The sequence below is a fragment of the Carcharodon carcharias genome, chromosome 20, assembly GCF_017639515.1.
Source record: "Carcharodon carcharias isolate sCarCar2 chromosome 20, sCarCar2.pri, whole genome shotgun sequence".
Lineage (NCBI taxonomy): Eukaryota > Metazoa > Chordata > Chondrichthyes > Lamniformes > Lamnidae > Carcharodon > Carcharodon carcharias.
In genome coordinates this window covers 99,050,836-99,075,500 of record NC_054486.1, presented here as the reverse complement: position 1 = coordinate 99,075,500, position 24,665 = coordinate 99,050,836, and positions in this window count along the sequence as shown.

The following is a 24,665-nucleotide window of genomic DNA, read 5'->3' as shown; positions in this document are numbered from 1 at the left end:
CTAACATCAGACCGTGCTGCCTAACCACCCTAACTCATATCAGACCGTTCTGCCTTAACCCCCTAATTCACATCAGACCGTGCTGCCTTACCCCCCTAACTCACATCAGACCATGCTGCCTTACCCCCCTAACTAACATCGGACCATACAGCCTTACCTCCCTGAACTAACATCAGAATGTGCTGCCTTATCACCCCCCTAACTCACATCAGAACTTGCTGCCTTATCACACACCTACCTCACATCAGACCGTTCTGCCTTAGCCACCTAACTCACATCAGTCTGCTGCCTTATCACTCACCTAACTCACATCAGACCGTGCTGCCTTACCCCCCTAACTCACATCAGACATTGCTGCCTTACCCCACTAACTCACATCAGACCGTGCTGCCGAACCACCCTAACTCACATCAGACCGTTCTGCCTTAACCCCCTAATTCACATCAGACCGTGCTTCCTTACCCCCTTAACTCACATCACACCGTGCTGCCTTACCCCGCTAACTCACTTCAGACCGTGCTGCCTTATCAACCCCCCAACACACATCAGACCGTACTGCCTTACCCAAATAACTCACATCAGACCGTGCTGCCTTACCCCTCTAACACACATCAGACCGTGCTGCCTTACCCCTCTAACACACATCAGAAACCGTGCTTGCCGTAACCCCTACTCACTTCAGACCGTGCTGCCTACCCACCTAACCTCATCAGACGCGTTCTGCCTTACCCCGCTAACTCACTATCAGACCGTGCTGCTTACCCCACCCCCCTAACTCACATCAGACCGTCTGACTTAGCCACCTAACTCACATCAGTCTGCTGCCTTATCACCTCCTAACTCACATCAGACCGTCTGCCTTACCACCCTAACTCACATCAGACCGTGCTGCCTTACCACCACCCTAACTCACATCAGACCGTGCTGCCTTAACCCCTCTAACACACATCAGACCATGTTGCTTACCCCCCTAGACTCACATCAGACCATGTTGCCTTACCCCCCTAACTCACATCAGACCGTGCTGGCCTTACCCCCCTAACTCACATCAGACCGTGCTGCCTTACCCCCCTAACTCACATCAGACCGTTCTGCCTTACCCCCCTAAATCACATCAGACCGTGCTGCCTTACCCCCTATCTCTCATCAGACCGTGCTGCATTACCCCACTAATTTACATGAGACTGTGCTGCCTTACGCCGCTAACTCACATCAGACCGTGCTGCCTTATCACCCCCTTAACTCACATCAGACCGTGCTGCCTTACCCCCTAATTCACATCAGACTGAGCTGCCTTACCCCCCTAACTAACATCAGACCGTGCTGCCTTAACCCCCCTAACTAACTTCAGAATGTGCTGCCTTACCCCTTAACTCACATCAGAACTTGCTGCCTTATCACCCACCTACCTCACATCAGACCGTTCTGCCTTACCCACCTAACTCACATCAGACCGTGCTGCCTTACCCACCTAACTCACATCAGACCGTGCTGCCTTATCACTCACCTAACTAACATCAGACCGTTCTGCCTTAACCCCCTAACTCACATCAGACCGTGCTGCCTTACCACCCCCTAACTCACATCAGACCGTGCTGCCTTACCCCCCTAACTCACATCAGACCGTGCTGCCTTACCCCCCTAACTCACATCAGACCGTGCTGCCTTACCCCCCTAACTCACATCAGACCGTGCTGCCTTACCCCCCTAAATCACATCAGACCGTGCTGCCTTACGCCCCCGCTAACTCTCATCAGACCGTGCTGCATTACCCCCCTAACTCACATCAGACCGTGCTTCATTACCCCCCCAACTCACATCAGACCGTGCTGCCTTACCCCCTAACTCACATCAGAACTTGCTGCCTTACACCCAAACTCACATCAGACCGTGCTGCCTTACCCCCCCAACTCACATCAGACCGTGCTGCCTTAAACCCCTAACTCACATCAGAACGTGCTGCCTTACCGCCTAACTCACATCAGAACCTGCTGCCTTACCCCCTAACTCACATCAGACCGTGCTGCCTTACCACCCTAACTCACATCAGACCGTGCTGCCTTACCCCCCTAACTCACATCAGAACTTGCTGCCTTACCCCCTAACTCACATCAGACCGTGCTGCCTTACCCCCCTAACTCACATCAGACCGTGCTGCCTTACCCCCCTAACTCACACCACACCGTGCTGCCTTAAACCCCGAACTCACATCAGACCGTGCTGCCTTACCCCTCTAACTCACATCAGACCTTGCGGCCTTACCCCACTAACTCACATCAGACCGTGCTGCCTTTCCCCTCTACACACATCAGACCGTGATGCCTTGAACCCCCTAACTCACTTCAGACCGTGGTGCCTTACCCCCCTAACTCACATCAGACCGTTCTGACTTACCCCCCTAACTCACATCAGACCGTGCTGCCTTACGCCCCTAACTAACATCGGACCGTATTGCCTTACCTCCCTGAACTAACATCAGAATGTGGTGCCTTACCCCCCTAACTCACATCAGACCGTGCTGCCTTATCACCCCCATAACTAACATCAGACCGTGCTGCCTTAGCCCCCTTACTCACATCAGACCGTGCTGCCTTACCCCCCTAACTAACATCAGAATGTGCTGCCTTACCCCTTAACTCACATCAGAACTTGCTGCCTTATCACCCACCTACCTCACATCAGACCGTGCTGCCTTACCCACCTAACTCACATCAGACTGCTGCCTTATCACTCAACTAACTAACATCAGACCGTGCTGCCTTACCCCCTAATTCACATCAGACTGAGCTGCCTTACCCCCCTAACTAACATCAGACCGTGCTGCCTAACCACCCTAACTCACATCAGACCGTTCTGCCTTAATCCCCTAATTCACATCAGACCGTGCTGCCTTACCCCCCTAACTCACATCAGTCTGTGCTGCCCTAACCCTCTAACTCACATCAGACCGTGCTGCCTTACCCCAATAACTCACATCAGACCGTGCTGCCTTACCCCACTAACTCACATCAGACCGTGCTGCCTTACCCCTCTAACACACTTCAGACCGTGCTGCCTTACCCCCCTAACTCACATCAGACCGTGCTGCCTTACCCCCACCAACTCATGTCAGACTGTGCTGCCTTACCCCTCTAACTCACATCAGACCGTGCTGCCTTACCCCTCTAACTCACATCAGACCGTGCTGCCTTACCCCCCTAACTCACATCAGGCAGTGCTGCCTTACCCCCCTAACTCACATCAGACCGTGCTGCCTTACCCCCCTAACTCACATCAGACCGTGCCGCCTTACCCCCTAACTCACATCAGACCGTGCTGCCTTACCCCTCTAACTCAAATCAGAATGTGCTGGCTTACCCCTTAACTCACATCAGAACTTGCTGCCTTATCACCCACCTAACTCACATCAGACTGCTGCCTTATCACTCACCTAACTAACATCAGACCATGCTGCCTTACCCCCTAATTCACATCAGACCGTGCTGCCTTACCCCCCTAACTAACATCAGACCGTGCTGCCTAACCACCCTAACTCATATCAGACCGTTCTGCCTTAACCCCCTAGTTCACATCAGACCGTGCTGCCTTACCCCCCTAACTAACATCAGACCATGCTGCCTTACCCCAATAACTCACATCAGACCATGCTGCCTTACCCCCCTAACTAACATCGGACCATACAGCCTTACCTCCCTGAACTAACATCAGAATGTGCTGCCTTATCACCCCCCTAACTCACATCAGAACTTGCTGCCTTATCACACACTTACCTCACATCAGACCGTTCTGCCTTAGCCACCTAACTCACATCAGACCGTGCTGCCTTACCCCCCTAACTCACATCAGACATTGCTGCCTTACCCCACTAACTCACATCAGACCGTGCTGCCGAACCACCCTAACTCACATCAGACCGTGCTGCCTTACAACCCTAACTCATATCAGACCGTTCTGCCTTAATCCCCTAATTCACATCAGACCGTGCTTCCTCACCCCCTTAACTCACATCACACCGTGCTGACTTACCCCGCTAACTCACTTCAGACCGTGCTGCCTTATCACCCCCCCAACACACATCAGACCGTACTGCCTTACCCAAATAACTCACATCAAACCGTGCTGCCTTACCCCCCTAACTAACATCAGACCGTGCTGCCTTACCCCTCTAACACACATCAGACCGTGCTGCCTTAACCCCCTAACTCACTTCAGACCGTGGTGCCTTACCCACCTAACTCACATCAGACCGTTCTGCCTTACCCCGCTAACTCACATCAGACCGTGCTGCCTTACCACCCCCTAACTCACATCAGACCGTTCTGCCTTAGCCACCTAACTCACATCAGTCTGCTGCCTTATCACCCCCCTAACTCAAATCAGACCGTTCTGCCTTACCCCGCTAACTCACATCAGACCGTGCTGCCTTACCACCCCCTAACTCACATCAGACCGTGCTGCCTTACCCCTCTAACACACATCAGACCATGTTGCCTTACCCCCCTAGCTCACATCAGACCATGTTGCCTTACCCCCCTAACTCACATCAGACCGTGCTGCCTTACCCCCCTAACTCACATCAGACCGTGCTGCCTTACCCCCCCTAACTCACATCAGACCGTTCTGCCTTACCCCCTAAATCACATCAGACCGTGCTGCCTTACCCCCTATCTCTCATCAGACCGTGCTGCATTACCCTACTAATTTACATCAGACTGTGCTGCCTTACGCCGCTAACTCACATCAGACCGTGCTGCCTTATCACCCCCTTAACTCACATCAGACCGTGTTGCCTTACCCCCCTAACTCACATCAGACCGTGCTGCCTTACCCCCCTAACTCACATCAGACCGTGCTGCCTTACCCCCCTAACTCACATCAGATTGTGATTCATTACCCCACTTACTCGCATCAGACCGTGCTGCTTTGCCCCCCTACCTCACATCTGATTGTTCTTCATTACCCCACTAACTCGCACCAGACCGTGCTGCCTTGTCACCCCCCTAACTCACATCAGACCGTGCTGCCTTATCACCCCCCTAACTCACATCAGACCGTGCTGCCTTACCCCCCTAATTCACATCAGACCGTGCTGCCTTACCCCCCTAACTCACATCAGACCGTGCTGCCTTACCCCCCTAATTCACATCAGACCGTGCTGCCTTTCCCCCCAAACTCACATCACTCCGTGCTGCCTTACCCCCCTAATTCACATCAGACCGTGCTGCCTTTCCCCCCAAACTCACATCAGACCGTGCTGCCTCAACCCCCTAACTGACATCAGACCGTGCTGCCTTACCCCCCTAACTCACATCAGACCGTGCTGCCTTAACCCCCTAAATCACATCAGACCGTCCTGAATTACCCCCCTAACTCACATCAGACCGTGTTGCCTTACCCCCACATCAGACCGTCCGGACTCACCCCTCTTACTCACATCAGACCATACTGCCTTACCCCCCCAACTCACATCAGACCGTGCTTCATTACCCCCCCAACTCACATCAGACCGTGCTGCCTTAACCCCCTAACTCACATCAGAACTTGCTGCCTTACCACCCTAACTCACATCAGACCGTGCTACCTTAACCCGCTAACTCACATCAGACCGTGCTGCCGTACCACCCTAACTCACATCAGACCGTGCTGCCTTACCCCCCTAACTCACATCAGAACTTGCTGCCTTACCCCCGAACTCACATCAGACCGTGCTGCCTTACCACCCTAACTCACACCAGACCGTGCTGCCGTACCCCGCTAACTCACACCAGACCGTGCTGCCTTAAGCCGCTAACTCACATCAGAACTTGCTGCCTTACCCCTCTAACTCACTTCAGACCTTGCGGCCTTACCCCCCTAACTCACATCAGACCTTGCGGCCTTACCCCCCTAACTCACATCAGACAGTGCTGCCTTAACCCCATAACTCACTTCAGACCGTGCTGCCTTACCCCCTTAACTCACATCAGACCGTGCAACCTTATCACCCCACAACTCACATCAGACCGTGTTACCTTAAACCCCTAACTCACATCAGACCGTGCTGCCTTACCCCTCTAACACACATCAGACCGTGCTGCCTTAACCCCCTAACTCACTTCAGACTGTGCTGCCTTACCCCCCTAATTCACATCAGACCGTGCTGCCTTATCACCCCCCCTAACTCACATCAGTCCGTGCTGCCTTACCCCCTAACTCACATCAGACCGTGCTGCCTTACCCCTCTAACTCACATCAGACCGTGCTGCCTTACCCCCCTAACTCACATCAGACCGTGCTGCCTTACCCCCCTAACTCACATCAGACCGTGCTGCCTTACCCCCCTAACTCACATCAGAACTTGCTGCCTTACCCCCTAACTCACATCAGACCGTGCTGCCTTACCCCTCTAACTCACATCAGACCGTGCTGCCTTACCCCCCTAACTCACATCAGACCGTGCTGCCTTAGCCCCCTAACTCACTTCAGACCGTGCTGCCTTACCACCGTAACTCACATCAGACCGTGCTGACATACCCCCCTAACTCACATCAGACCGTGCTGCCTTACCCCCTAACTCACATCAGAACTTGCTGCCTTACCCCCTAACTCACATCAGACCGTGCTGCCTTACCCCACTAACTCACATCAGACCGTGCTGCCTTATCACCCCCCCTAACTCACATCAGTCCGTGCTGCCTTACCCCCTAACTCACATCAGACCGTGCTGCCTTACCACACTAACTTACTTCGGACTATGCTGCTTTAATCCGCTAACTCACATCAGACCGTGCTGCCTTAGACCCCTAACTCACATCAGACCGTGCTGCCTTACCCCCCTAACTCACATCAGACCGTGCTGCCTTACCCCCCTAACTCACATCAGACCGTGCTGCCTTACCCCCCTAACTCACATCAGACCGTGCTGCCTTACCCCCCTAACTCACATCAGACCGTGCTGCCTTACCCCCCTAACTCACATCAGACCGTGCTGCCTTACCCCCCTAACTCACATCAGACCGTGCTGCCTTACCCCCTAACTCACATCAGACCGTGCTGCCTTACCCCCCTAACTCACATCAGACCGTGCTGCCTTACCCCCCTAACTCACATCAGACCGTGCTGCCTTACCCCCCTAACTCACATCAGACCGTGCTGCCTTACCCCTCTAACTCACATCAGACCGTGCTGCCTTACCCCCCTAACTCACATCAGACCGTGCTGCCTTACCCCCCTAACTCACATCAGACCGTGCTGCCTTACCCCCCCTAACTCACATCAGACCGTGCTGCCTTAACTCACCCCTAACTCACATCAGACCGTGCTGCCTTACCCCCACCAACTCACATCAGACTGTGCTGCCTTAAGCCCCAACTCACATCAGACCGTGCTGCCTTACCCCCACCAACTCACATCAGACCGTGCTGCCTTACCCCCCTAACTCACATCAGACCGTGCTGCCTTACCCCCCTAACTCACATCAGACCGTGCTGCCTTACCCCCCTAACTCACATCAGACCGTGCTGCCTTACCCCCTAACTCACATCAGACCGTGCTGCCTTACCCCCCTAACTCACATCAGACCGTGCTGCCTTACCCCCCTAACTCACATCAGACCGTGCTGCCTTCACCCCTAACTCACATCAGACCGTGCTGCCTTATCACCACCCTAACTCACATCAGACCGTGCTGCGTTACCCCCTAACTCACATCAGACCGTGCTGCCTTACCCCCCTAACTCACATCAGACCGTGCTGCCTAACCACCCTAACTCACATCAGACCGTGCTGCTTAAGCCCCCAACTCACATCAGACTGTGCTGCCTTACCCACTAACTCACAATCAGACCGTGCTGCCTTACCCCCCTAACTCATACATCAGACCGTGCTGCCTTACCCCCCTAACTCACATCAGACCGTGCTGCTTACCCCCCTAACTCACATCAGACCGTGCTGCCTACCCCCCTAACTCACATCAGACCGGCTGCCTTACCCCCCTAACTCACATCAGACGTGCTGCCTTACCCCCTATACTCACATCAGACCGTGCTGCCTTACCCCCTAACTCACATCAGACGTGCTGCCTTAACCCCCTAACTCATATCAGACCGTCCTGCCTTACCCCCCTAACTCACATCAGACCTGCTGCCTTACCCCACTAACACACATCAGACCGTCCGGCCTCACCCCTCTAACTCACATCAGACCGTGCTGCCTTACCCCCCTAACTCACATCAGACGTTCGCCTTACCCCCACTAACTCACATCAGTCCTTGCTGCCCTTACCCACCTAACTCACATCAGACCGTGCTGCTGACTCCCACTAACATCTCATCAGACCGTGCCTGCCTTACCCACTAACTCATCATCAGACCGTTGTCTTGGCATTACCCACCTAAACTCACTTCAACCGTGCTTGCCTTGCCCCTCACTAACTCACACTCAGGACCGTGCTGCCTTACCCCCCACCTAACTCACATCAGACCGTGCTGCCTTAATCTCGCCTAACTCACATCAGACCGTGCTGCCTTACCCCCTAACTCACATCAGACTGTGCTGCCCTTATCCCCCCTAACTAACATTCAGACCGTGCTGCCTTACCCCCCTAACTTCACATCAGACCGTGCCTGGCCTTACCCCCCTAACTCACATCAGACCGTTGCTGTGCCTTTCTCCCCCCCTTACTCACATCAGACCGTGCTGCCTTTACTCCCTGACTCGACACATCAGACCGTGCTGCCTTACCCGCCCTAACTCACATCAGACCGTGCTGCCTTACCCCCTAACTAACATCAGACCGTGCTGCCTTACCCCGCTAACTCACATCAGACCGTGCTACCTTACCCCCCTAACTAACATCAGACCGTGCTGCCTTATCCACCTAACTCACATCAACCGTGCTGCTTAGCCCCCCTAACTCACATCAGACCGTGCTGCCTTTACCCCCCTAACTCACATCAGACCGTCCTGCCATACCCCTAACTCACATCAGACTGTCTGCCTTAACACCCCCTAACTCATCAGACCGGTTCTGCTTACCCCGCTAACTCACATCAGACCGTGCTGCCTTATCCACCTAACTCACATCAGACCGTGCTGCCTTACCCCCCTAACTCACATCAGACCGAGCTACCTTACCCGGCTAACTCACATCAGACCGTGCTGCCTTGTCACCCCCCTAACTCACATCAGACCGTGCTGCCTTACCCACATAACTCACATCAGACCGTCTTGCCTCACCCCTCTAACTCACATCAGTCCGTGCTGCCTTAACCCTCTAACTCACATCAGACCGTGATGCCTTACCCCCCTAACTCACATCAGACCGTGCTGCCTTACTCCCCTAACTCACATCAGACCGTGCTGCCTTACCCCCCTAACTCACATCAGACTTGCTGACCTTACCCCCTAACTCACATCAGACCGTGCCTGACTTACCCCCTAACTCACATCAGACCGGGCTGACTTACCCCCCTAACTCACATCAGACCAGTGCTGGCCTTAACCCCCTAACTCACATCAGACCGTTGCTGCCTTACCCCCTAACTCACATCAGACCGTGCTGCTTACCCCACTACTCACATCAGACCGTGCTCCCTTCACCCCCTAACTCACATCAGACCGTGCTGCCTTACCCCGCTAACTCACATCAGACCGTGCTGACTTACCCCACTAACTCACATCAGACCGTGCTGCCTTATCCCCCCCAAGAATCACATCAGACCGTGCTGCCTTACGCCCCCCTAACTCACATCAGACGTGCTGCCTTACCCCCCTAACTCACATCAGACGTTGCTGCCTGACCCCCCTAACGCCCATCAGACCGTCCTGCCTTACCCCTCTAACTAACATCAGACCGTGCTGCCTTACCCCCGTAACTCACATCAGACCGTGCTGCCTTACCCCCAACTCACATCAGACCGTGCTGCCTTACCCCCCTAACTCACATCAGACCGTGCTGCCTTACCCCCCTAACTCACATCAGACCGTGCTGCCTTAACCCCCTAACTCACATCAGACCGTGCTGCCTTACCCCCTAACTCACATCAGACCGTGCTGCCTTACCCCCTAACTCACATCAGACCGTGCTGCCTTACCCCCCTAACTCACATCAGACCGTGCTGCCTTACCCCCTAACTCACATCAGACCGTGCTGCCTTACCCCCTAACTCACATCAGACCGTGCTGCCTTACCCCCTAACTCACATCAGACCGTGCTGCCTTACCCCCTAACTCACATCAGACCGTGCTGCCTTACCCCCCTAACTCACATCAGACCGTGCTGCCTTACCCCCCTAACTCACATCAGACCGTGCTGCCTTACCCCCTAACTCACATCAGACCGTGCTGCCTTACCCCCCTAACTCACCTCAGACCGTGCTGCCTTACCCCCCTAACTCACATCAGACCGTGCTGCCTTAACCCCCTAACTCACATCAGACCGTGCTGCCTTACCCCCTAACTCACATCAGACCGTGCTGCCTTACCCCCCTAACTCACATCAGACCGTGCTGCCTTACCCCCCTAACTCACATCAGACCGTGCTGCCTTAACCCCCTAACTCACATCAGACCGTGCTGCCTTACCCCCTAACTCACATCAGACCGTGCTGCCTTACACCCCTAACTCACATCAGACCGTGCTGCCTTAACCCCTAACTCACATCAGACCGTGCTGCCTTACCCCCCTAACTCACATCAGACCGTGCTGCCTTACCCCCTAACTCACATCAGACCGTGCTGCCTTACCCCCCTAACTCACATCAGACCGTGCTGCCTTACCCCCCTAACTCACATCAGACCGTGCTGCCTTACCCCCCTAACTCACATCAGACCGTGCTGCCTTACCCCCCTAACTCACATCAGACCGTGCTGCCTTACCCCCTAACTCACATCAGACCGTGCTGCCTTACCCCCCTAACTCACATCAGACCGTGCTGCCTTACCCCCCTAACTCACATCAGACCGTGCTGCCTTACCCCCCTAACTCACATCAGACCGTGCTGCCTTACCCCCCTAACTCACATCAGACCGTGCTGCCTTACCCCCCTAACTCACATCAGACCGTGCTGCCTTACCCCCTAACTCACATCAGACCGTGCTGCCTTACCCCCTAACTCACATCAGACCATGCTGCCTTACCCCCCTAACTCACATCAGACCGTGCTGCCTTACCCCCTAACTCACATCAGACCGTGCTGCCTTACCCCCTAACTCACATCAGACCGTGCTGCCTTACCCCCCTAACTCACATCAGACCGTGCTGCCTTACCCCCCTAACTCACATCAGACCGTGCTGCCTTTCCCCCCTAACTCACATCAGACCGTGCTGCCTTACCCCCCTAACTCACATCAGACCGTGCTGCCTTATTACTCCCCTAACTCACATCAGACCGTGCTGCCTTACCCCCCTAACTCACATCAGACCGTGCTGCCTTACCCCCCTAACTCACATCAAGACCGTGCTGCCTTACCCCCCTAACTCACATCAGACAGTGCAGCCTTACCGCCCTAACTCACATCAGAACGTGCTGCCTAATCACCCCCTAACTCACATCATACAGTGCTGCCTTACCCCCCCTACTCACATCAGACCGTGCTGCCTTACCCCCGTAACACACATCAGACGTGCTGCCTTCACCCCCTAACTCACATCAGACCGTGCTGCCTTACCCCCCTAACTCACATCAGACCGTGCTGCCTTACCCCCCTAACTCACATCAGACCGTGCTGCCTTAACCACCAACTCACATCAGACCGTGCTGCCTTACCCCCCTAACTCACATCAGACCGTGCTGCCTTATCACACCCCTAACTCACATCAGACCGTGCTGCCTTACGCCCCCCCTAACTCACATCAGACCGTGCTGCCTTAACCCCCTAACTCACATCAGACCGTGCTGCCTTACCCCCTAACTCACATCAGACCGTGCTGCCTTACCCCCCTAACTCACATCAGACCGTGCTGCCTTAACCCCCTAACTCACATCAGACCGTGCTGCCTTACCCCCCTAACTCACATCAGACCGTGCTGCCTTCACCCCCTAACTCACATCAGACCGTGCTGCCTTACCCCCCTAACTCACATCAGACCGTGCTGCCTTACCCCCCTAACTCACATCAGACCGTGCTGCCTTACCCCCCTAACTCACATCAGACCGTGCTGCCTTACGCCCCCCTAACTCACATCAGACCGTGCTGCCTTACCCCCTAGCTCACATCAGAACGTGCTGCCTTACCCCACTAACTCACATCAGACCGTGCTGCCTTACCCCCCTAACTCACATCAGACCATGCTGCCTTAGCCCCTAACTCACATCAGACCGTGCTGCCTTTCACCCCTAACTCACATCAGACGATGCTGCCTTACCCCTTTACTCACATCAGAACGTGCTGCCTTACCCCGCTAGCTCACATCAGACCGTGCTGCCTTACCCCCCTAACTCACATCAGACCGTGCTGCCTTACCCCCCTAACTCACATCAGACCGTGCTGCCTTACCCCCCTAACTCACATCAGACCGTGCTGCCTTACCCCCCTAACTCACATCAGACCGTGCTGCCTTACCCCCTAACTCACATCAGACCGTGCTGCCTTACCCCCTAACTCACATCAGACCGTGCTGCCTTACCCCCTAACTCACATCAGACCGTGCTGCCTTACCCCCCTAACTCACATCAGACCGTGCTGCCTTACCCCCTAACTCACATCAGACCGTGCTGCCTTACCCCCCTAACTCACATCAGACCGTGCTGCCTTACCCCCTAACTCACATCAGACCGTGCTGCCTTACCCCCCTAACTCACATCAGACCGTGCTGCCTTACCCCCTAACTCACATCAGACCGTGCTGCCTTACCCCCTAACTCACATCAGACCGTGCTGCCTTACCCCCCTAACTCACATCAGACCGTGCTGCCTTACCCCCTAACTCACATCAGACCGTGCTGCCTTACCCCCCTAACTCACATCAGACCGTGCTGCCTTACCCCCCTAACTCACATCAGACCGTGCTGCCTTACCCCCCTAACTCACATCAGACCGTGCTGCCTTACCCCCTAACTCACATCAGACCGTGCTGCCTTACCCCCCTAACTCACATCAGACCGTGCTGCCTTACCCCCTAACTCACATCAGACCGTGCTGCCTTACCCCCTAACTCACATCAGACCGTGCTGCCTTACCCCCTAACTCACATCAGACCGTGCTGCCTTACCCCCCTAACTCACATCAGACCGTGCTGCCTTACCCCCCTAACTCATATCAGACCGTCCTGCCTTACCCCCTAACTCACATCAGACCTGCTGCCTTACCCCCTAACTCACATCAGATCTTGCTGCCTTACCCCCCTAACTCACATCAGACCGTGCTGCCTTATCACCCCCCTAACTCACATCAGACCTTGCTGCCTTAACCCCCAACTCACATCAGACCGTGCTGCCTTACCCCCCTAACTCACATCAGACCGTGCTGCCTTACCCCCCTAACTCACATCAGACATGCTGCCTTACCCGCCTAACTCACATCAGACAGTGCTGCCTTACCCCCACTAACTCACATCAGACCGTGCTGCCTTACACCCACTAACTCACATCAGACCGTGCTGCCTTACCCCCTAACTCACATCAGACCGTGCAGCCTTACACCCTCTAATCACATCAGACCGTGCTTGCCTTACCCCTAACTCACATCAGACCGTGCTGCCTTACCCCCTAACTCACATCAGACCGTGCAGCCTTACCCGCCTAATTCACAATCAGACCGTTCTGCCTTACCCCCCTAACTCACATCAGACCTTGCTGCCTTAACCCCCAACTCACATCAGACCGTGCTGCCTTACCCCCCTAACTCACATCAGACCGTGCTGCCTTACCCCCCTAACTCACATCAGACCGTGCTGCCTTACCCGCCTAACCCACATCAGACCGTGCTGCCTTACCCCCTAACTCACATCAGACCGTGCTGCCTTACCCCCCTAACTCACATCAGACCGTGCTGCCTTACCCCCCTAACTCACATCAGACCGTGCTGCCTTACCCCCTAACTCACATCAGACCGTGCTGCCTTACCCCCCTAACTCACATCAGACCGTGCTGCCTTACCCCCCTAACTCACATCAGACCGTGCTGCCTTACCCCCCTAACTCACATCAGACCGTGCTGCCTTACCCCCTAACTCACATCAGACCGTGCTGCCTTACCCCCCTAACTCACATCAGACCGTGCTGCCTTACCCCCCTAACTCACATCAGACCGTGCTGCCTTACCCCCTAACTCACATCAGACCGTGCTGCCTTACCCCCCTAACTCACATCAGACCGTGCTGCCTTACCCCCCTAACTCACATCAGACCGTGCTGCCTTACCCCCCTAACTCACATCAGACCGTGCTGCCTTACCCCCCTAACTCACATCAGACCGTGCTGCCTTACCCCCCTAACTCACATCAGACCGTGCTGCCTTACCCCCTAACTCACATCAGACCGTGCTGCCTTACCCCCCTAACTCACATCAGACCGTGCTGCCTTACCCCCTAACTCACATCAGACCGTGCTGCCTTACCCCCCTAACTCACATCAGACCGTGCTGCCTTACCCCCTAACTCACATCAGACCGTGCTGCCTTACCCCCCTAACTCACATCAGACCGTGCTGCCTTACCCCCCTAACTCACATCAGACCGTGCTGCCTTACCCCCCTAACTCACATCAGACCGTGCTGCCTTACCCCCCTAACTCACATCAGACCGTGCTGCCTTACCCCCCTAACTCACATCAGACCGTGCTGCCTTACCCCCCTAACTCACATCAGACCGTGCTGCCTTACCCCCCTAACTCACATCAGACCGTGCTGCCTTACCCCCTAACTCACATCAGACCGTGCTGCCTTACCCCCCTAACTCACATCAGACCGTGCTGCCTTACCCCCTAACTCACATCAGACCGTGCTGCCTTACCCCCCTAACTCACATCAGACCGTGCTGCCTTACCCCCTAACTCACATCAGACCGTGCTGCCTTACCCCCCTAACTCACATCAGACCGTGCTGCCTTACCCCCCTAACTCACATCAGACCGTGCTGCCTTACCCCCCTAACTCACATCAGACCGTGCTGCCTTACCCCCTAACTCACATCAGACCGTGCTGCCTTACCCCCTAACTCACATCAGACCGTGCTGCCTTACCCCCTAACTCACATCAGACCGTGCTGCCTTACCCCCCTAACTCACATCAGACCGTGCTGCCTTACCCCCTAACTCACATCAGACCGTGCTGCCTTACCCCCCTAACTCACATCAGACCGTGCTGCCTTACCCCCCTAACTCACATCAGACCGTGCTGCCTTACCCCCTAACTCACATCAGACCGTGCTGCCTTACCCCCTAACTCACATCAGACCGTGCTGCCTTACCCCCCTAACTCACATCAGACCGTGCTGCCTTACCCCCCTAACTCACATCAGACCGTGCTGCCTTACCCCCTAACTCACATCAGACCGTGCTGCCTTACCCCCTAACTCACATCAGACCGTGCTGCCTTACCCCCTAACTCACATCAGACCGTGCTGCCTTACCCCCTAACTCACATCAGACCGTGCTGCCTTACCCCCCTAACTCACATCAGACCGTGCTGCCTTACCCCCTAACTCACATCAGACCGTGCTGCCTTACCCCCCTAACTCACATCAGACCGTGCTGCCTTACCCCCCTAACTCACATCAGACCGTGCTGCCTTACCCCCTAACTCACATCAGACCGTGCTGCCTTACCCCCTAACTCACATCAGACCGTGCTGCCTTACCCCCTAACTCACATCAGACCGTGCTGCCTTACCCCCCTAACTCACATCAGACCGTGCTGCCTTACCCCCTAACTCACATCAGACCGTGCTGCCTTACCCCCCTAACTCACATCAGACCGTGCTGCCTTACCCCCCTAACTCACATCAGACCGTGCTGCCTTACCCCCCTAACTCACATCAGACCGTGCTGCCTTACCCCCTAACTCACATCAGACCGTGCTGCCTTACCCCCCTAACTCACATCAGACCGTGCTGCCTTACCCCCCTAACTCACATCAGACCGTGCTGCCTTACCCCCCTAACTCACATCAGACCGTGCTGCCTTACCCCCCTAACTCACATCAGACCGTGCTGCCTTACCCCCCTAACTCACATCAGACCGTGCTGCCTTACCCCCTAACTCACATCAGACCGTGCTGCCTTACCCCCCTAACTCACATCAGACCGTGCTGCCTTATCACCCCCCTAACTCACATCAGACCGTGCTGCCTTACCCCCCTAACTCACATCAGACCGTGCTGCCTTACCCCCCTAACTCACATCAGACCGTGCTGCCTTAGCCCCTAACTCACATCAGACCGTGCTGCCTTTCACCCCTAACTCACATCAGACCGTGCTGCCTTACCCCTCTAACTCACATCAGACCGTGCTGCCTTACCCCCCTAACTCACATCAGACCGTGCTGCCTTAGCCCCTAACTCACATCAGACCGTGCTGCCTTTACCCCCTAACTCACATCAGACCGTGCTGCCTTACCCCCCTAACTCACATCAGACCGTGCTGCCTTACCCCCCTAACTCACATCAGACCGTGCTGCCTTACCCCCCTAACTCACATCAGACCGTGCTGCCTTACCCCCCTAACTCACATCAGACCGTGCTGCCTTAACCCCCTAACTCACATCAGACCGTGCTGCCTTACCCCCCTAACTCACATCAGACCGTGCTGCCTTACCCCCCTAACTCACATCAGACCGTGCTGCCTTACCCCCCTAACTCACATCAGACCGTGCTGCCTTACCCCCCTAACTCACATCAGACCGTGCTGCCTTACCCCCCTAACTCACATCAGACCGTGCTGCCTTACCCCCCTAACTCACATCAGACCGTGCTGCCTTACCCCCCTAACTCACATCAGACCGTGCTGCCTTACCCCCCTAACTCACATCAGACCGTGCTGCCTTACCCCCTAACTCACATCAGACCGTGCTGCCTTACCCCCTAACTCACATCAGACCGTGCTGCCTTACCCCCTAACTCACATCAGACCGTGCTGCCTTACCCCCTAACTCACATCAGACCGTGCTGCCTTACCCCCTAACTCACATCAGACCGTGCTGCCTTACCCCCTAACTCACATCAGACCGTGCTGCCTTACCCCCCTAACTCACATCAGACCGTGCTGCCTTACCCCCCTAACTCACATCAGACCGTGCTGCCTTACCCCCCTAACTCACATCAGACCGTGCTGCCTTACCCCCTAACTCACATCAGACCGTGCTGCCTTACCCCCCTAACTCACATCAGACCGTGCTGCCTTACCCCCCTAACTCACATCAGACCGTGCTGCCTTACCCCCTAACTCACATCAGACCGTGCTGCCTTACCCCCTAACTCACATCAGACCGTGCTGCCTTACCCCCCTAACTCACATCAGACCGTGCTGCCTTACCCCCTAACTCACATCAGACCGTGCTGCCTTACCCCCCTAACTCACATCAGACCGTGCTGCCTTACCCCCCTAACTCACATCAGACCGTGCTGCCTTACCCCCCTAACTCACATCAGACCGTGCTGCCTTACCCCCTAACTCACATCAGACCGTGCTGCCTTACCCCCTAACTCACATCAGACCGTGCTGCCTTACCCCCTAACTCACATCAGACCGTGCTGCCTTACCCCCCTAACTCACATCAGACCGTGCTGCCTTACCCCCTAACTCACATCAGACCGTGCTGCCTTACCCCCCTAACTCACATCAGACCGTGCTGCCTTACCCCCAGCTCACATCAGACCGTGCTGACTTACCCCCCTAACTCACATCAGACTGTGCTGCCTTACCCCTCTAAAACACATCAGACCGTGCTGCCTTACCCCCTAACTCACATCAGACCGTGCTGCCTTCACCCCCCTAACTCACATCAGACCGTGCTGCCTTACCCACCTAACACACATCAGATTGTGATTCATTACACCCCTAACTCACATCAGACCTTGATGCATTAACCCCCTAACTCACATCAGACCGTGCTGCCTTACCCCCATAACTCACATCAGACCGTGCTGCCTTACCCCCATAATTCACATCAGTCCGTGCTTCTTACCCCCCCAACTCAAATCAGACCGTGCTGCCTTACCCCCTAACTCACATCAGACCGTGCTGCCTTACCCCCCTAACTCACATCAGACCGTGCTGCCTTACCCCCCTAACTCACATCAGACCGTGCTGCCTTACCCCCCTAACTCACATCAGACCGTGCTGCCTTACCCCCATAACTCACATCAGTCCGTGCTGCCTTACCCCCTAACTCACATCAGACCGTGCTGCCTTACCCCCCTAACTCACATCAGACCGTGCTGCCTTACCCCCCTAACTCACATCAGACCGTGCTGCCTTACCCCCTAACTCACATCAGACCGTGCTGCCTTACCCCCTAACTCACATCAGACCGTGCTGCCTTACCCCCTAACTCACATCAGACCGTGCTGCCTTACCCCCTAACTCACATCAGACCGTGCTGCCTTACCCCCTAACTCACATCAGACCGTGCTGCCTTACCCCCTAACTCACATCAGACCGTGCTGCCTTACCCCCTAACTCACATCAGACCGTGCTGCCTTACCCCCTAACTCACATCAGACCGTGCTGCCTTACCCCCTAACTCACATCAGACCGTGCTGCCTTACCCCCTAACTCACATCAGACCGTGCTGCCTTACCCCCTAACTCACATCAGACCGTGCTGCCTTACCCCCCTAACTCACATCAGACCGTGCTGCCTTACCCCCTAACTCACATCAGACCGTGCTGCCTTACCCCCCTAACTCACATCAGACCGTGCTGCCTTACCCCCTAACTCACATCAGACCGTGCTGCCTTACCCCCTAACTCACATCAGACCGTGCTGCCTTACCCCCTAACTCACATCAGACCGTGCTGCCTTACCCCCCTAACTCACATCAGACCGTGCTGCCTTACCCCCTAACTCACATCAGACCGTGCTGCCTTACCCCCTAACTCACATCAGACCGTGCTGCCTTACCCCCCTAACTCACATCAGACCGTGCTGCCTTACCCCCTAACTCACATCAGACCGTGCTGCCTTACCCCCTAACTCACATCAGACCGTGCTGCCTTACCCCCTAACTCACATCAGACCGTGCTGCCTTACCCCCTAACTCACATCAGACCGTGCTGCCTTACCCCCCTAACTCACATCAGACCGTGCTGCCTTACCCCCCTAACTCACATCAGACCGTGCTGCCTTACCCCCCTAACTCACATCAGACCGTGCTGCCTTACCCCCCTAACTCACATCAGACCGTGCTGCCTTACCCCCCTAACTCACATCAGACCGTGCTGCCTTACCCCCTAACTCACATCAGACCGTGCTGCCTTACCCCCCTAACTCACATCAGACCGTGCTGCCTTACCCCCCTAACTCACATCAGACCGTGCTGCCTTACCCCCTAACTCACATCAGACCGTGCTGCCTTACCCCCTAACTCACATCAGACCGTGCTGCCTTACCCCCTAACTCACATCAGACCGTGCTGCCTTACCCCCTAACTCACATCAGACCGTGCTGCCTTACCCCCCTAACTCACATCAGACCGTGCTGCCTTACCCCCCTAACTCACATCAGACCGTGCTGCCTTACCCCCTAACTCACATCAGACCGTGCTGCCTTACCCCCCTAACTCACATCAGACCGTGCTGCCTTACCCCCCTAACTCACATCAGACCGTGCTGCCTTACCCCCCTAACTCACATCAGACCGTGCTGCCTTACCCCCCTAACTCACATCAGACCGTGCTGCCTTACCCCCCTAACTCACATCAGACCGTGCTGCCTTACCCCCTAACTCACATCAGACCGTGCTGCCTTACCCCCCTAACTCACATCAGACCGTGCTGCCTTACCCCCCTAACTCACATCAGACCGTGCTGCCTTACCCCCTAACTCACATCAGACCGTGCTGCCTTACCCCCCTAACTCACATCAGACCGTGCTGCCTTACCCCCTAACTCACATCAGACCGTGCTGCCTTACCCCCTAACTCACATCAGACCGTGCTGCCTTACCCCCTAACTCACATCAGACCGTGCTGCCTTACCCCCCTAACTCACATCAGACCGTGCTGCCTTACCCCCCTAACTCACATCAGACCGTGCTGCCTTACCCCCCTAACTCACATCAGACCGTGCTGCCTTACCCCCCTAACTCACATCAGACCGTGCTGCCTTACCCCCTAACTCACATCAGACCGTGCTGCCTTACCCCCCTAACTCACATCAGACCGTGCTGCCTTACCCCCTAACTCACATCAGACCGTGCTGCCTTACCCCCCTAACTCACATCAGACCGTGCTGCCTTACCCCCCTAACTCACATCAGACCGTGCTGCCTTACCCCCCTAACTCACATCAGACCGTGCTGCCTTACCCCCCTAACTCACATCAGACCGTGCTGCCTTACCCCCTAACTCACATCAGACCGTGCTGCCTTACCCCCTAACTCACATCAGACCGTGCTGCCTTACCCCCTAACTCACATCAGACCGTGCTGCCTTACCCCCCTAACTCACATCAGACCGTGCTGCCTTACCCCCTAACTCACATCAGACCGTGCTGCCTTACCCCCTAACTCACATCAGACCGTGCTGCCTTACCCCCCTAACTCACATCAGACCGTGCTGCCTTACCCCCTAACTCACATCAGACCGTGCTGCCTTACCCCCTAACTCACATCAGACCGTGCTGCCTTACCCCCTAACTCACATCAGACCGTGCTGCCTTACCCCCCTAACTCACATCAGACCGTGCTGCCTTACCCCCCTAACTCACATCAGACCGTGCTGCCTTACCCCCTAACTCACATCAGACCGTGCTGCCTTACCCCCCTAACTCACATCAGACCGTGCTGCCTTACCCCCCTAACTCACATCAGACCGTGCTGCCTTACCCCCTAACTCACATCAGACCGTGCTGCCTTACCCCCCTAACTCACATCAGACCGTGCTGCCTTACCCCCCTAACTCACATCAGACCGTGCTGCCTTACCCCCTAACTCACATCAGACCGTGCTGCCTTACCCCCCTAACTCACATCAGACCGTGCTGCCTTACCCCCTAACTCACATCAGACCGTGCTGCCTTACCCCCTAACTCACATCAGACCGTGCTGCCTTACCCCCTAACTCACATCAGACCGTGCTGCCTTACCCCCTAACTCACATCAGACCGTGCTGCCTTACCCCCCTAACTCACATCAGACCGTGCTGCCTTACCCCCTAACTCACATCAGACCGTGCTGCCTTACCCCCCTAACTCACATCAGACCGTGCTGCCTTACCCCCCTAACTCACATCAGACCGTGCTGCCTTACCCCCTAACTCACATCAGACCGTGCTGCCTTACCCCCCTAACTCACATCAGACCGTGCTGCCTTACCCCCTAACTCACATCAGACCGTGCTGCCTTACCCCCCTAACTCACATCAGACCGTGCTGCCTTACCCCCCTAACTCACATCAGACCGTGCTGCCTTACCCCCCTAACTCACATCAGACCGTGCTGCCTTACCCCCCTAACTCACATCAGACCGTGCTGCCTTACCCCCCTAACTCACATCAGACCGTGCTGCCTTACCCCCTAACTCACATCAGACCGTGCTGCCTTACCCCCTAACTCACATCAGACCGTGCTGCCTTACCCCCCTAACTCACATCAGACCGTGCTGCCTTACCCCCTAACTCACATCAGACCGTGCTGCCTTACCCCCCTAACTCACATCAGACCGTGCTGCCTTACCCCCTAACTCACATCAGACCGTGCTGCCTTACCCCCCTAACTCACATCAGACCGTGCTGCCTTACCCCCCTAACTCACATCAGACCGTGCTGCCTTACCCCCCTAACTCACATCAGACCGTGCTGCCTTACCCCCCTAACTCACATCAGACCGTGCTGCCTTACCCCCTAACTCACATCAGACCGTGCTGCCTTACCCCCCTAACTCACATCAGACCGTGCTGCCTTACCCCCCTAACTCACATCAGACCGTGCTGCCTTACCCCCCTAACTCACATCAGACCGTGCTGCCTTACCCCCTAACTCACATCAGACCGTGCTGCCTTACCCCCTAACTCACATCAGACCGTGCTGCCTTACCCCCCTAACTCACATCAGACCGTGCTGCCTTACCCCCCTAACTCACATCAGACCGTGCTGCCTTACCCCCCTAACTCACATCAGACCGTGCTGCCTTACCCCCTAACTCACATCAGACCGTGCTGCCTTACCCCCTAACTCACATCAGACCGTGCTGCCTTACCCCCCTAACTCACATCAGACCGTGCTGCCTTACCCCCCTAACTCACATCAGACCGTGCTGCCTTACCCCCTAACTCACATCAGACCGTGCTGCCTTACCCCCCTAACTCACATCAGACCGTGCTGCCTTACCCCCTAACTCACATCAGACCGTGCTGCCTTACCCCCTAACTCACATCAGACCGTGCTGCCTTACCCCCCTAACTCACATCAGACCGTGCTGCCTTACCCCCTAACTCACATCAGACCGTGCTGCCTTACCCCCCTAACTCACATCAGACCGTGCTGCCTTACCCCCCTAACTCACATCAGACCGTGCTGCCTTACCCCCCTAACTCACATCAGACCGTGCTGCCTTACCCCCTAACTCACATCAGACCGTGCTGCCTTACCCCCTAACTCACATCAGACCGTGCTGCCTTACCCCTAACTCACATCAGACCATGCTGCCTTACCCCCCTAACTCACATCAGACCGTGCTGCCTTACCCCCCTAACTCACATCAGACCGTGCTGCCTTACCCCCTAACTCACATCAGACCGTGCTGCCTTACCCCCCTAACTCACATCAGACCGTGCTGCCTTACCCCCCTAACTCACATCAGACCGTGCTGCCTTACCCCCTAACTCACATCAGACCGTGCTGCCTTACCCCCTAACTCACATCAGACCGTGCTGCCTTACCCCCCTAACTCACATCAGACCGTGCTGCCTTACCCCCCTAACTCACATCAGACCGTGCTGCCTTACCCCCTAACTCACATCAGACCGTGCTGCCTTACCCCCTAACTCACATCAGACCGTGCTGCCTTACCCCCTAACTCACATCAGACCGTGCTGCCTTACCCCTCTAACTCACATCAGACCGTGCTGCCTTACCCCCCTAACTCACATCAGACCGTGCTGCCTTACCCCCCCAACTCACATCAGACCGTGCTGCCTTACCCCCCTAACTCACATCAAACCGAGCTACCTTACCCCGCTAACTCACATCAGACCGTGCTGCATTAGCCCGCTAACTCACATCAGACCGTGCTGCCTTACCCCCCTAACTCACATCAGACCCTGCTGCCTTATCACCCCCCAACTCACATCAGACCGTGCTGCCTTAGCCCCCTAAATCACATCAGACCGTGCTGCCTTACCCCCTAACTCACATCAGACCGTGCTGCCTTACCCCGCTAACTCACATCAGACCGTGCTGCCTTACCCCCCTAACTCACATCAGACCGTGCTGCCTTACCCCCTAACTCACATCAGACCGTGCTGCCTTACCCCCTAACTCACATCAGACCGTGCTGCCTTACCCCCCTAACTCACATCAGACCGTGCTGCCTTACCCCCTAACTCACATCAGACCGTGCTGCCTTACCCCCTAACTCACATCAGACCGTGCTGCCTTACCCCCTAACTCACATCAGACCGTGCTGCCTTACCCCCTAACTCACATCAGACCGTGCTGCCTTACCCCCCTAACTCACATCAGACCGTGCTGCCTTACCCCCTAACTCACATCAGACCGTGCTGCCTTACCCCCCTAACTCACATCAGACCCTGCTGCCTTATCACCCCCCAACTCACATCAGACCGTGCTGCCTTAGCCCCCTAAATCACATCAGACCGTGCTGCCTTACACCCCTTCTCACATCAGACCGTGCTGCCTTTTCCCCCTAACTCACATCAGACCGTGCTGCCTTACCCCCCTAACTCACATCAGACCGTGCTGCCTTACCCCCCTAACTCACATCAGACCGTGCTGCCTTACCCCCCTAACTCACATCAGACCGTGCTGCCTTACCCCCCTAACTCACATCAGACCGTGCTGCCTTACCCCCCTAACTCACATCAGACCGTGCTGCCTTACCCCCCTAACTCACATCAGACCGTGCTGCCTTACCCCCTAACTCACATCAGACCGTGCTGCCTTACCCCCTAACTCACATCAGACCGTGCTGCCTTACCCCCTAACTCACATCAGACCGTGCTGCCTTACCCCCCTAACTCACATCAGACCGTGCTGCCTTACCCCCTAACTCACATCAGACCGTGCTGCCTTACCCCCCTAACTCACATCAGACCGTGCTGCCTTACCCCCTAACTCACATCAGACCGTGCTGCCTTACCCCCCTAACTCACATCAGACCGTGCTGCCTTACCCCCTAACTCACATCAGACCGTGCTGCCTTACCCCCCTAACTCACATCAGACCGTGCTGCCTTACCCCCTAACTCACATCAGACCGTGCTGCCTTACCCCCTAACTCACATCAGACCGTGCTGCCTTACCCCCTAACTCACATCAGACCGTGCTGCCTTACCCCCTAACTCACATCAGACCGTGCTGCCTT